Here is a 14,900-nt window from a genome sequence, read left to right on the forward strand (position 1 = left end):
AAGTGCAGCAGAAGGATGTGCTCCTCCGGCAAAGTCAGACTATGGTGTTCAGCCATCAGCAAAAAGTTGGGGGGTTCCCAACTGGAGGGAAAATTACACATAAATGGGAATCTTTCCTAACACCAGTTCTTGGCACTTTCTTGGCTATGGCCAATGTTGGATTTCTTATATCCTGCATTCAAATCGTTGTGCACTCTTGGCTTTGCTAGCACTTGTTTCGGTAAATGCAGTTAATTATTTCAATGCAGTTCAAAACATTCCTTTCAGTAAAGTACACAGTCGCTACTTCCACGCATCCAAACCTTTAAGAACTGAGGATCGGACCCTCCGCGGCAAAGCCCTTGCAGTACAAGGCCATGGTGTTGTGTGACGGAGAACCGCAGGAGATGCTGCCCATCTATACATAGCACGTTGCATTATGTCTAAGCATCCAAACCTTTAAGAACTGAGGATCGGACCCTCTGCGGCAAAGCCTTCGCAGGACAAAGCTGCAGTGTTGTGCGATGCAGGACCCCAAGAGACGCTACCCGTCTATTCGTAGCATGTTACATTACGTCTACGCATCCAAGCCTTTAAGAACCTAGGATTGGAACCTCTGCAGCAAAACCCTCACAAAACAAGGCTGCAGTGTTGTGCTACACATGTGTTTGGCGACGAAGGGGTCAGAACGCAGAGTGCGAGCATGCAGCACAGCTGTCAACCAGCCGCAACCACAAGGTAAAACAGGTGCGGCCGGGGGATGCAGCTATTACTGAATCCTACCCTACCTCGTGCTTATTTCCATTTCAATGCAAATCTCACCCTGCACTGTCTCTACGCATCCATTAGGCTGTACCTCTCCCGGGTGGCCGTACTTTGTTTTTCGAATGGATTGTGTCCTCCCACGTATTGATATTCGATATCCAGCTTCAGCTGCTTCAGGGTGTTTTTTCGGCAGAGGGCACTGAGCGTCGATGCAGTCGACTCGATGTCCCTCGAGGGCCTTTCTCTCGATGATGATATCATTGAAGGCATATGTAGCACACGCAGCACTCGTTGGCTTCAGTTCAATTTTTACACGAATGCTATTGCTTCGAGAAATACGGCACGCTGCATTACTTCATACGCGAGTATGTCTTCTTCGTCAACACCAACTACCCCGAAGGCCAGGTTCAAGAAGTGTCGGGATTGTGATTCGAAAATGTCATTGAACGATCCATATCCACGTATATGTCTATGGTGTCTCGGGGTGGAGCATAAGACCTCGGCCTGCTCCAAGTGCCAGTCGATGACCGGAAGGATCAAAAGGGGAAATTGGCGGTTGGTCGAAACCCCAAATCATGTACCCCGACCAAAAAACCTTCGACCGACGAGTCAAGAGGCAACTCTCCTCGGAGGAAGAAAGTTAAAAGTTTGAGATCGAGGTGTGGCTCCCACCACTCATCGTCATCAAGGAAATCCAAAAAGAGGCACCTTAGGTCGTCTTCTTCGACTTCATCATCAGACACCTCCCCTGAAAGGATATCTTGCCCCACAAAAAAATTCATGCCTGCCGATTTGAAAGCATTTAGAGCAGAAATGCTAAAAATATTTGAAAAGCAGAAACCCATGGCAATCCATGCTCCTACCGTGCCTTCCAAAGAAGCTGTTAAGGAAAGGGCTTTACCTAAATCCACCGTGCCCTGGAACCCGGGACGAAGGCCTAATCCTCATCGAGAGCCGAATGATCCATCGAGCCGCAAACATAAGCACAATTCGAGGTCATCGACGTCTTCGACGCCGGCTGCACCTTCGACTCCAGCCAAGCCCTCGACATCGGCGTCACCTTCAACACTGACAGCAACAATGCCAGCTGCGCCATCGACATTGATGCTGGCTACGCTGTCGACGTCGAGTGCCCCATCTAAACCTATGGTGCCATTGAAAAAGGTTTTGATGACTCCTCGAGCATCAAATCCACTATTTATCAAACACTTAATGCCTGAAAAATGCCTTTACCAACGAAAGACTATTTTAAGTCCCTTACCCCCACATATGAGGAGAATGAACCCTCAGACAACGATGCACCCTTTACCAATTTGACATGCCAAATGTGCCTGAAAGTTTCATTTCTGAGGAATCAAGGTTGAAAGACCTTTATGATAATCTACAGACAGCCAGTGGGGGTGGACACCTCACCTGAGCTAGATTTTGGAAGACCAGAGGCTGGGAAGCATGCTGATGCGTCATATAGACAGCTAATGTCCAAGGTGGTGGATTATATGGGGTAGAGTAGGCCTCCGTTACCATTTGAGTAGGATGATCTGACAGACATGCTGGATAAGGGTCAACAGACAGATCCTATATTACCTTTCCATATTGCTCTCCAAAAGGGTGGCAGCGAATTGGGAGACGCTAGTAACCAATCAGCTGTGAATAAAAATCTGACCAAGAAATACCGCCCTACCAGTAGTGACCCCGACTATCTATCTAAACACCCCACTCCAGAGAGTCTGGTGGTACAGGCAGCTACCGCAACTTCTAATCAAGCAGCTTACCCTACTATCCCTCCAGATAGGGATGACAAAAGGGTAGATATATGGACAAGGAAGGTATTTTCTGCAGGGAGTATGATGCTCAAATAAGCCAACACCACATGTGCCCTTGCAAAATTGACATTCACTCTATGGGACTGCATTTCCATGTCAGCAGACCACATTCCCGAGGGGGATGAAAGAGACAGGTTCTTGGCCATAATTAGAGACGGCAAAGAAACCATGTGTGAGTCTCTTCAGTCAGGTTTGGATTCTGCGACAGAATCAGCAGAGCCATGGCTAGTAGCACCGTTATACGCAGATTTACGTGGTTGAGGAAGTCCGGTTTTGCACCGGATGTGCATTCCAGACTTCTCAACATGCCCTTTGATGGGTCTCACTTTTTGTGGCAACAAAGCTGACAAAAGCCATGAGAAGTTGCAGACCTCTAAGGCAGCAGCCAAATCTTTAGGTGCCTCTATTAGGCAGTCTGAGCCTTTTCGCTCTAGTGGACAGACTTGGAGGGGTAGATCTTTTTGCTACTAGTCCTCAGTTGGAAGAGCGAGAGGAATGGCTGGTCAAAGAGGCCAAAGAAAGTTCCCTCGTGGTGGACGAGGGAGAATGCAAAGCCAGCTCAAACAGGGGCATCTTTACCATCTGCCACTGCTTCAGACTTCTCAACACTTCTCTGAGGTCTTGAGTCATAGTCCACCACTGGGGGGACAGACTGTCTCAGCATCTAGAAGAATGGTGAGACACAACTTTGGATGCTTGGGCATTGGAAACCATAGCCCATGGGTACTGCCTTCCTTTCATACAGAAACCTTAGGGCAATCCACCGGGGAGCCACTCTTTGAGGATTGCAGATCCACTGCTTGTGCAGGAAATGTTAACCCTGCTAGAGAAAAGCGCTATAGAGCCGGTGCCTGTTACGGAGAGGAACAATGGATCGTATTCCCCATATCGCCTAATACCTAAAAAGAACGGAGGACTGAGACCCATCTTGGACTTGACATACTTGAACAAGTTCCTCAGGAAGGACAAGTTCCAGATGGTCACACTTTCTCAGATTCCTCAGGCTCTCCAACTCCAGGATTGGATGGTGTCATTGGACCTTCAGGATGCTTATTTTCATGTACCAATCCATCTCAAGCACAGAAAATACCTTTGGTTCGCGGTTGGTGGTTCTCATGATCAATTTCGAGTTCTGCCATTCGTGCTAACCTCTGCCCCAAGGGTTTTCACCAAACTGAACGCAGCATTGGATTGACAAAACACTCAAGGGCAATCCTGTCACCTGGGCTCAGATTATCATTTTAGTGTTAGGAGCTTTGTAAAAAGTGGTGTTATTCCAAGTAGCTGGCAAACGGCCTATGTAGTCCCCATTTTTTAACGTGGTGACAGAAACCATGCTGGAAACTATAGACCAATAGCATTAATAGATGCAGACTGTAAGATGTTTGCATCTTTATTGCTATTCCATGTAAATGAATGGATTGATAGCTCCTATCCTCTAAACAAACTCCAAACTGGATTCAGAGTAGGCCGCTCTACAAATTTAAACGGGCTGGTAATGAGAGCCCTCCATGATTCAGCCTGGGACAGTTTTGGAGGTGAACTCTACGTAGCCTTAGTAGATTTGTCGAAAGCTTTCGACTGTGTAATCTGTACCCAATTATGTACTAAGCTGGCAAAATGGGTTATCCCTGGAGGTTTGTTGAATTTAATAATGGCCCTCTATGAGAACGCAGGAATTTGTGTCCGGCTTAACATTGAGGGAATCTTGTCCCGCTAGATTGAAACATATGTGGCATTAAGAGCGGGATGCTCATTAGCTCCCTGTCTTTTCAACCTCTATGTTTCAGACATTGGAGAGTTCTTAGAAGAGGTGGGTCTAGTGGCACCTAAACTTGGCGATTTATGCCTCCCATGGCTGGCCTATGCAGATGAATTCTTGCTACTTGATCACACCAGGTTTGGTGTTCGACGACTAATGAACAAATTCACGCAGCTAATAATGGACTAATGGTCAATCCGAAGAAGACCCGCGTCTTGGTGGTTTTGAGAGGTCAAAGAAGGAAATAGTTGGGCTGGAATATGGGTGGGTCCCCCATAGAGATCACTTCAAAAGTCTTATACCTGGGCTTTTTGCTAATGGCACAACCATCGAGGATCGGGCTTTGTGCCTATTTGAAGCAGAAAGCACTCCCATTAATAAACCAAATGTTGAAATTAGATCATATATTTGGCCTTTTCTCCTCAAAGCCTTCAGTCTACTTCTATGAGGGGAAAATAGTGTCGAAATTAATATATGGGATGGAGCTGCACTACCATCAACTGCTGAATTTTTGGGAAACCCTAGAAGGTAGCATATGGAGGAAAACATTGAAGTTGCCCAACAATATCCTAATGACGGCAATCCGGTACGAATTAGGCTTAACATCACTGAAGGCACGGGTCCAATGGCATCTGCTGTCCCTGTTTCGTAGCCTGATTGCCCCCTTGTGTAATTCCCTATAGGTGGATTTGGGTAAACTGGTGCCATTGGTGGGAGCGGAGGATGCTCCGAGTAAATATATGTCCTTGATTCGGGATACATGTGATCAACTCCTTGCTGACCTTGACACAGACAGATTGACCGTGGTAACGAATCATGAGAGAGTAAAAAGGTTTCTATATGAAAGGGATTGGATTATAACAATAGAGAAATTCCATTCATGCCCCTCTCTTAGTGATTTGAAGTTGGAACATAAAAGACGAGGGACTGTCTCCTTTATACTTACACAATTTCCTAATCAATACTATTGCTCCCTTCTTCTCAAATTACGATGGAACATCCTGCCTACCCGGGAGGTATTGTTAAGAAGGAAAACGATTTCCATTGTGAATTATTTCTGTCCATTTTTTGAGAAATCAGGAGAAATAGAAACCGTGAAGCATCTGTTGCTCTCATGCCCAGCGTTACGGGCAAAAAGAATGATTTACCGTTTTTATGTGTTTTTGGATAATATGGATTATAATTTACACCAACACAGTGTATATTATGTATGAAATTGTTTGTCTCTTTCCTATAATTAAGAGCATGGTTTTATGAATTTAGACAACCATGGATGAATGAATTTAAATTGTAATTATATGACTTTGATAGATTTTGAGTAATAACAAGTAACTGTTTATGTAATTGGTCTGAAGTTACTGTAAAATTGTGAAAAGTTGTATTTTTTTAAATATCTATTTTTGTGAATTTTTGTGATATTTGAATTGTAAAGTTTTTGTTGTAAACCAGATACAAATACAAAAAACATTGAAAACCTCATGGCAGTGGTGGCAGCGAGTCCCAGTAGAGGGGGGGATTCACGTCTACCCCTACCTAGACGATTGGCTGATCAGGGCGCATTATTCTGAACAAGTCCGGGATCATCTCTGCGTCACTTGCCACTCTCGTCATAGACTGGGCTTCTTCCTCAATTACAAGAAGTCCCATATGACACCTTCTCAAAAGCTCCAGTTCATCAGAGCTGTACTGGATACATCCTTGGGAAAGAGCTCCCCACCCAAGGTGAGGGCTCAAGACATTCTACAGGTGGTCTCCAAATTTCAAAATGCTCAGGGCCCGATTCCCAACCTGGTCTTAAGTACCGAAAAGGCTTCTTGCCCTCTTCTAAAGGGTTAACAACATGTTTGGTACTTACGACCTATTCTGAAGGAGGCGCATTCTTCCGAAGTCGGTAGGAATGCGCCACTTTCAGAATACATGTGGCGGTTGCTAGGATGGGTTGGAAACCAACCTAGCAACTGCCACATTTGTTACCTGGCTTGTTAGAAGGGTATTCTTGTGGCACTCCTCCAGTTTTATATGTGCGCTACAATCGATCGCACACATATACGGTACCATTTTGGTGCCGTTATACTGGAGGAGTGCCACAAGAAGCCTTGTTTGGTGTATATGAAAGTGTTCATATTCACCCATGTGGTTTATATGAACACTTTCATATACACCAAAGCAAGCAGCTTCAATGTTGCAAGCAGCTTTAACATTGTAGTGTGCAACGTTGAAGCTGCTTACTTTGGTGTAAATGAATGAACACTTTCATTTACACCAAAGTGTTCATATACATCGCACGGGTGTATATGAACTCTTTCATTTACACCAAAGCAAGCCGCTTCAACATTGTAGTCTGCAACATTGAAGCTGCTTACTTTTAATGAACACTTTCATTTACACGGGTGTATATGAACACTTTCCTATACACCAAAGTAAGCAGCTTCAACATTGAAGCTGCTTACTTTGGTGTATAGAAAAGTGTTTATATACACCTGTGTTCTCTGCAGCATTTTTGTAAAATAATGAATATGTCGTTATTTTACTAAAATGCTGCAGGGATTTCAGGATTGTGCCTGTTATAACTAAAACAGGCGCAATCCTGAAGGTGCACTGTCGTGCACTACGAGGATGCCCAAGCCCACTTGAAAATACTGGTGGAACCTAGGCGTCCTCATTTGGCGCAGTGAATCGTGCTCTTTAGCATGTTCACTATGCCAAGTTATGAATCAGGCCCTCTGCGTCTCTCGGCCTTCGAGTTTTTTGAGGTTATTCGGCCTCATGGCTTCCGGCATTTTTCTGGTGCCAGAGGCCCACCTGAGAACGAGAACTCTTCAATGGGCTCTCAGAACTCAATGGTCCAAATTCTCAGGAAAGATGTCAGACCTACTTCAGGTTCCAAGCAGGGTCGCACAGGATCTTCTGTGGTGGGCCTGCACGGACAACATTCTGAAGGAAGAACTCTTTCGGCAACCATGGCCGTTTGAGATTTCTAAGTGCTATAATTCAAGCAAAGTAGAGCATCTGAGACAGAGTTTCAAAGTTACAAGGTAAGATTTATTTTGTACATATCTTACACTCGAGCGGCCTTCAGGTTCTTCCACGAACAGTATTTCATGGAAAATTGAGAACTGAAGTTCCTGACTAGTACACGGCTTCTTCTTTTGTACAGAAAATGAAGCCTACATCAGCATAGGTAATTTGTTAATCGTTTACAAGAGATAACACAAATATGTTCAGACTACATACGTAAAAATGCCCTAATCCCCAGAAGGCAGAACAAATTACATTTAAACAGTTATTATTGTTAGTGCAAGTTTCCACTTTACTTATGGCTTTAATGACAAACGCTTTCGGCCAGGTCACGGATGGTGATTTATGTTTGAGGCCTTAAATACAAAATCCACTTGCCCTCCAGTCCAACAATGGTCACCCTATTTGCACACTTTTTTTTAAAAGATACCTTTCGTGCAGTTAATAAAGTGGAAAGGCTGAACACTATGACTCAGTGTGTAACTAACCTCTGCTTGGTGCAGTTAGCGTTTACATAGCATTTAAAGAAGATACTAGAGCTATATTGGAAGAGCTTAACTTACTTCACAGAATAGATGGACCTATCCTTAATATTGTTTAACCTAGGTTTATCGGTGAAGGCCAGTGACTGATACATGCCCTCTCCATAGACCCAGCCTTTTCTTGTAATGACTGACAGAGGAAGCCATGATCACATCTCTATTTTGTTTCTACTAAATGACTGACAAATGCGACTCCATTTTGAATGTTACTGAAGGAACAGGATTTTGATTGTGGAAAAGGAATTAGCTTAGAGCTAAGAAAGATGCATTTTATTAATATATTCTAACAAACCCTCCTTTTAGCCTATGCTAAATCTTTTTTGCCCAAATCAGTTAGACTTTCAATACCTATGTCCATTAAATTCTGGATCTGTATTTCTTCCATCATCATGGTATTAATTCTGTAACTAGTTTTGCGGAGGGGCTTGATAATTTTTACTGCCCTAACACAATTCTTAGATAAAAAAAAGAACAACATACAGGACTACAATAAAGACAACAACAACAACCTAATACTAACTCAAATACCACAAAAAATATAGACATGAATTTCCATCCCCACTCTTTTAACAGATTCCAAAACCATTGGGACCAGATGTTCTCCTGTCCCACCACATAATGCACTGCTTCTCCCAACACGTGCAATCGATCAATAGCATCAAAGATATCTCTAGCGCTATCATTTTTGTAAGTACAGCAAGAAGAGACCACTAATTTACAAACCCCACCTTTTGCAGCTGTGAGAATGCCCAACACCATCCTATTTTGAAGTGCCACCTATCTAATAGCATTCTGTTCAGTTGTTAAATTCACAAATATATTTGCAGTCTTGTTCAACATACTTTCTACCACTCTACTGAGTCTACAAATGCTTTGAGAGTTAAGAGCAACCCCTGACAACGGTATTATACCTTTCCCAAAATCTGCTGCTACCTGGGCATCAGTATCAGTCTGGTCCACTTCTCATGTCCCTCTTTACAATTTTACACGCTGGTATACAGGTGATGAGCCTGGATTAAGACATGAGGGGTAAAAGGAATCTCGGTAGTACCTTTAGTGACATTGGGAAGAAGTGTCTTTAAAAGATGCACAGAGTCATGTTGAAGGTACCAGAAAAAGGCAGAAAGTCCTACTACTAGAATTGTACAAAATGTAATATTACTATTCGATCTTCCTTTGTCCATAGTTTTGTGCATGAGAAGGTAAAGTCATATCCTTGTTTTTCATTCAAGTCTGATCACGGAATGGATGCAACTCCATAATGCAGATTCTTCTTCAGTCCTTGTTTGTGCATGAAATTGATGGATGTGCCTTGGCTGTTTTGACACAGGAACATGGAGGAAGGAATAGACCGTGCGGCTATTTTTCCTCCACGTTAGACCCTGTTGCATGTGCGTTATCTAAATGTTTACGCAGAAGCAGCTGCAGCTTTGTCTGTAAAATAATGTGAAGGTATGGGTTGAGGTCACTCTTTAACTGCAAGGGTACCTCACTCGGTCGATGTCCTTTTAAATATGACTTAGACCCAATATATGACTACAGCCCAACTTACCAGATATGAATTGATATTGTTTGCACCACATATCAAAATTAAGCACTGTAACACACTCAACAGCTCCGAACTGTTACCCATACCAAATCAGGGTATCAGGGATATTGAGTCAGCCAACCATAATTGTATCTTCGCAACTGAGGAAGACACCAAAGGCCGAATTGATTTGTGAGATACCACCCTTCCGCAGGCGGAAGGAGGATTATTTTGTGACGATCATGTTTTAACTTGTGAGTCCACCACTACAGCATGGGGACCTTGCGGCTCGCCCTAGTGAGACGACAGATACAACTCAGCAGCCCTACGTCAGGGCCAAACCTAGCCAAGTCGCCCCATGCCTACCTACCACCAAAAACAGCAGACTGGCAACATGAACAGATAAGACTCCAGGGTCCCTTATCTCAACCACCATCCCCTCAACCCTCTGGAGGAACACACACTTTAACTCCAGAATTGCCCACCACACCTTTCACAACTACCAAAAACCCACCTTGCAGTTCCATAGCCACTCACCTACAGATCACAGCACACCTGACCCTTGACAGACATCCCTCTAAGGTTAACCACAGTAGTCTTCCAACCCTACCCCAATTGCAGAACGCAGACTCTACTTGCACCGATAACCATAACGTTAATACCAAACCACACCAATCCAGGGTGCCCTCATTAATACCAGAACACTTCCCGCTCATGCATTAGATATCACTGTCCTGATCACTGCCAATGATCTCGATTTCCTGGCCATTACCGAAACATGGCTCTATGATGCAGCAGGTCTAGCTCTCCTGCTGGCTGTTCCAGACAACTATTCCATTTACAGGACTGACAGACCTGGGGGTCTAAAGGGGGGGGGGTAGCGGTTATAGCTAAAAAATAACCTGAATATCTGGGAAATACACTATCCCTCATTCCAAGCAGGCGAACTACCATCAAAATGACAACCTCACCATCAACCATGCTGAATATTCACCTCATCTACAGACCTCCTGGCCCGATTTGCTCCTTTGAGGATGAGGTAGCACAACTCCTCTCTTCCAATACCAAGCCCAGCCCCCATACATTACTACTAGGAGATTTTAACTTGGGCTTCAATGACCCCAAGGACAACCACGCCCTTGCCCTAGTCAACACCATATCAGCGTTAGGCTGCAGTCACCGAATCTTCGATCCTACACATACCAAAGGTTGCACCCTTGACTGGTTAGTGGACCTCAATTACAATATATACATTAGCTCCAACGCCCACTGTCCCTGGTCTGACCATCACATCATCATGTTCAACATAGCCAAAAACTCTGGAGTTGTATCTACCCCTCCCATGGCCCCAGCTGCACTATCTAGAAACTCACGCAGAATGACCGTTAACAATATCGTCCCTCTGCTTCACCCCATCTCCACACACCATAACCCTCAAATTAACAATTCATCAGACATGGTTGACCTGTATAATCAAGCTCTCCAAGCAGCTATCGACAAAATAGCGCCTCTAACCCTGTGCAAAGCTAAACCATTAGCCCACCTGAACTCATGGTACACTCCTAACTTGAAAACTTTGCGCAACATGAAAAGAGCTGCAGAATCCCATTGGAAAAAATGTCCTTCTAATCGGAACAAAATAGCCTTCTCCGTAGCCTCTAAAAACTACCAAACATCAAGCAACGATCCAAGCTAAAAGCACTACCTTCAATGAAAGCATTTCTAACGCCAAGTCAGAGTCCAAGGAACTCTTAGCAATCTTAAGAGAACTTGAGTCTCCAGTGACACCACCTGAAGTCTGCATCAAAGACGAGAGTAGGTGCTTTGGTATTCGAAAAGCCTTACTTGACAAAATAGCCCTTCTTCAAACTAAAATTGAAAAAAAGTAGCCTGAAACCGGCCCAATCGCAACCGCTGCCTAGTCCTGTCATCCACAATATAGGTGCTCCACTTGTATTCTCACCTATTTCCAACACGGAAACCGCCAAAATTATCTCTAGCCTCAAACCCTCCAGTCAAGGAGATAGATATCTGTCTGGCCTCACTCATTAAAGACTGTGCGACCGAACTAACACCCTACATCACCAAATTAATCCCTCCTACGATAGCGGCACAGTCTCAACCAACCTCAGAGATGCCTGCGACCTCCCGCTCCTAACAAAATCTACACTAGATCCTAATGTACCGACTAACTACCGACCCAGAACCACAGTGCCATTCCTACTCAAAATTCTGGATAGAGCAACTTATCTCCAGATACAAAACCATCTTGAAACCAACAACTTACTCGGCAATCGGCAATCTGACTTCCGCCCAAAAGACGGGATGGAAATAGCTCTACTTGATCTTAAAATACAATTGGACGAGATGAAAGACAATGACAATCTAGCACTTCTCCTCTTGTTAGACCTCTATGCAGTGTTTGACCTAGTTAATCACCACGTACTATGCAACCACCTGGCCTCAGCAGCCCACTTCTCACCCAAAGCTATACAATGGATACAGTCCTTCCTTTTGGATAGAACCATGAGTCTTCTCACCTCTTTCAGCCGCTGCACCAGCCCCGGTCACCTACGGTGTACCTCAAAGCTCTTGCGTCTCACCTATGCTCTACAACATCTTTACGAAGCCCCTATTTGACCGGCTCGTTGATTTGGGTGTCACCTACACGAATTACGCAGATGACACCCAAATCCTCATTCCCATCACTGGTTCCTATGACACTGACACCGACTCACTTAACATCATATATCAAACTATTCACCTGCTTCTGCACAAACATTTAGGCAACTCACATGCAACAGGGTCTAACGTGGAGGAAAAATAGCTGCACGGTCTATTCCTTCCTCCATGTTCCTGTGTCAAAACAGCCAAAACACATCCATCAATTTCATGCACAAACAAAACAAATTCTTTGTTATAATCCCAAGTCCCAAGTCCCTAAAACGGGAGCAGAACAAAGCGATGTGCGCAACAAAACAAATGCCTCTTGTTGTTCAACAGTCCATGGCACTGTATCCTGTACATGTTTAGTCGTGAGTTGTATCAAAGGTTTGACAATAAGCGAGAAATTGGGTCCATTGTCAAAATAGGAGTCAAGCGTTCTAACTTGTTTTTGCGTTTTTGGCTGTGGCATTTTAGAAATCGCTTGTATTCTATCAGGTGATAGTTTCCTACCCTCCTTAGACAGGAGGTAACCAAGATGTGCTACCGCCTGTCTACAATACTGACATTTCTTCAAAGATGCTTTATGACCATGGCAGGCTAGATATGACAATAATAATATAGTTGCATGCTCACAGAGTTCCTCCGTGGGAGCTGCCATAAGCAAATCATCAATATATTGAATCAATATAACAGATTCAGGCAATTTCAAGGAATCCAACTGCTCCTCAAGTGCTCTACTATATATGCTTGGGCTTTCTGTATAACCCTGTGGTATTCTAGTAAAGGAACGTGCTCTCCCACCTAGGGAGAAAGCAAACAAGAACCTGCTTTCTGGATGTAATGGTATACTAAAAAATTAATTCTTCAAGTCAGTCACTGAAAGATATTCTGCAAATGCTGCTATCATGGTAAGAATGGTAGTAATATCTGGAACTTTTGGAAACTGAGGCACTTCAATCTTATTAATCGCTCCTAAATCAATAACAAGACGATATGGTACACCTGTGTATCCTTTTTTAAAACCAGGTAAAATTGGGCCATTGCACACACTCCCCGTTATTTCTTCTACGATCCCTTGTCTTACTAAGTCTGAGACAATTGTTTCAAGGGCTGAATAACCTTCAGGAGATACCTTGTACTGAGGAATACGCAGATAAATTGCTCCCTGTCGAATTTGTATTTTTACTGGGGAAATATCCATAAGACCAACATCATTATCCGATATTGCCCATAAAGTATCAGGGATGTATCAAACTCGGGTGGCAAATGTTTTGCTAAAAACTGATTCATTTTTGACAGACATACTGTAATGTGCACTCCATCTGGTGTCCAATAAATAGCAGCACACAACTTTTTCAACAAATTTAACCGCAGCACATTTTCTTCACACTGTGTAGTGAATAAGAACGGTATCTCACTAGCTGCTGGTCCTATAAGGACAGGCACTGTGGCCGATACTTTACTTACTACAGGTGTTCCAGCAAAACCTAATGAAAAATTAGAATGCCCACTCAAAGGAATATCTGGAATTTCAGCATGATCTATGGAGCTCTTTTGCGCCCCTGTATTTACTAGGAATCGATGCTCCTGTCTCCCAACTCTCATGTGAAAGTAGGGTCCTGACTGATCCACAGGGATGGGGGATTGGTTCAATTTTCATTTGATGGCTGTCCTATTCTGAGAAATCCTAAGAGAAATCCTCAATATTGTATTGATTAGTGATAAAAGATTTGCTTGCATTATCAAAAACATTGGAGTTAATAGGGAATGTATTAGTTGGCGCAGAGCCAATCACTGGCCCAGGTGGTACCCATCCACCCCTACTTCCTATCTGTCCTCCCTGACATCCGCAAAATCTCTGACGGGCTCTTAGTCTGCCAAACACTCTCGGATTGCATTATAAGAACGCTAATTTCAGGTAACAATTGTTGGACAAATGTATCTACAAATAATTGTTTCCCCCGCTGGCGTAGTCATTTCTTGTCCTGAGAAATCGATAAATACTTGTTGAAATCTATTAAAATATTCTTTTACCCCTTCAGTTTTATTCTGGACACAGCGGTCAGCTTATCCCAATTAACCTTTTTCTTGGGTACCACTCTTTTAAGTTGTGCAACTATCATAGTGGGAAGGTTGAGTACTGAATGAGAGGGCCTTTCGCCAGCTGTCCTGTCAACATCAAGCTGAAAAAGTGCGTCCCATGTCCTCCTCAGAATTGCAGGGTCAGTGACATGTCTGATTGGTGTACAAATATCTGATGGCAAAATTACCAAGAACAAAGTTTCCAAATCCCTACTAGTAAAGACAGCAGTATTTAAAACGACTTCTAATTCTTTATAAAACCCCATAGGATTTTTCCTAATATGAGGCATGGTCTGTTTTAATGCATTTTATTCTTGACCAGACGCGTTCATAGTGGACTGGGAGTTTGCACTCCTGTATGCCTTTCCTCCAGCCCCAATCATTCCTCAAGTGATCAGGAGGTTAAAAAAGTTCAGGAAACGCATGATCCTAGTTGCCCCGAATTGGGCCAGGAGGACGTGGTACCCGGACCTTCTGGAGATGTGCATCTGCCCTCCAATGCGTCTTCAACTAAGAGAGGACCTTCTCTCGCGAGACGAGGGACAGGTTCTCCATCCAGAGGTCAAAACACTCAGACTTCACACATGGTTTCTGAAAGGCTGAGATACAAAGATTGGGACCTACCGGATGACTTAATGGAGATTTTGCTTTCGGCCAGAAGGCCAGCAACAAAGTCTTTGTACCGTTGCCATTGGAAAAAATTCTGTAACTGTGAAAAAAACCTGAGGGGTTAT

This window comes from Ambystoma mexicanum, chromosome 6q (assembly GCF_040938575.1).
Source record: "Ambystoma mexicanum isolate Mex_15411 chromosome 6q, UKY_AmexF1_1, whole genome shotgun sequence".
In the NCBI taxonomy this organism is placed as follows: Eukaryota; Metazoa; Chordata; class Amphibia; order Caudata; family Ambystomatidae; genus Ambystoma; species Ambystoma mexicanum.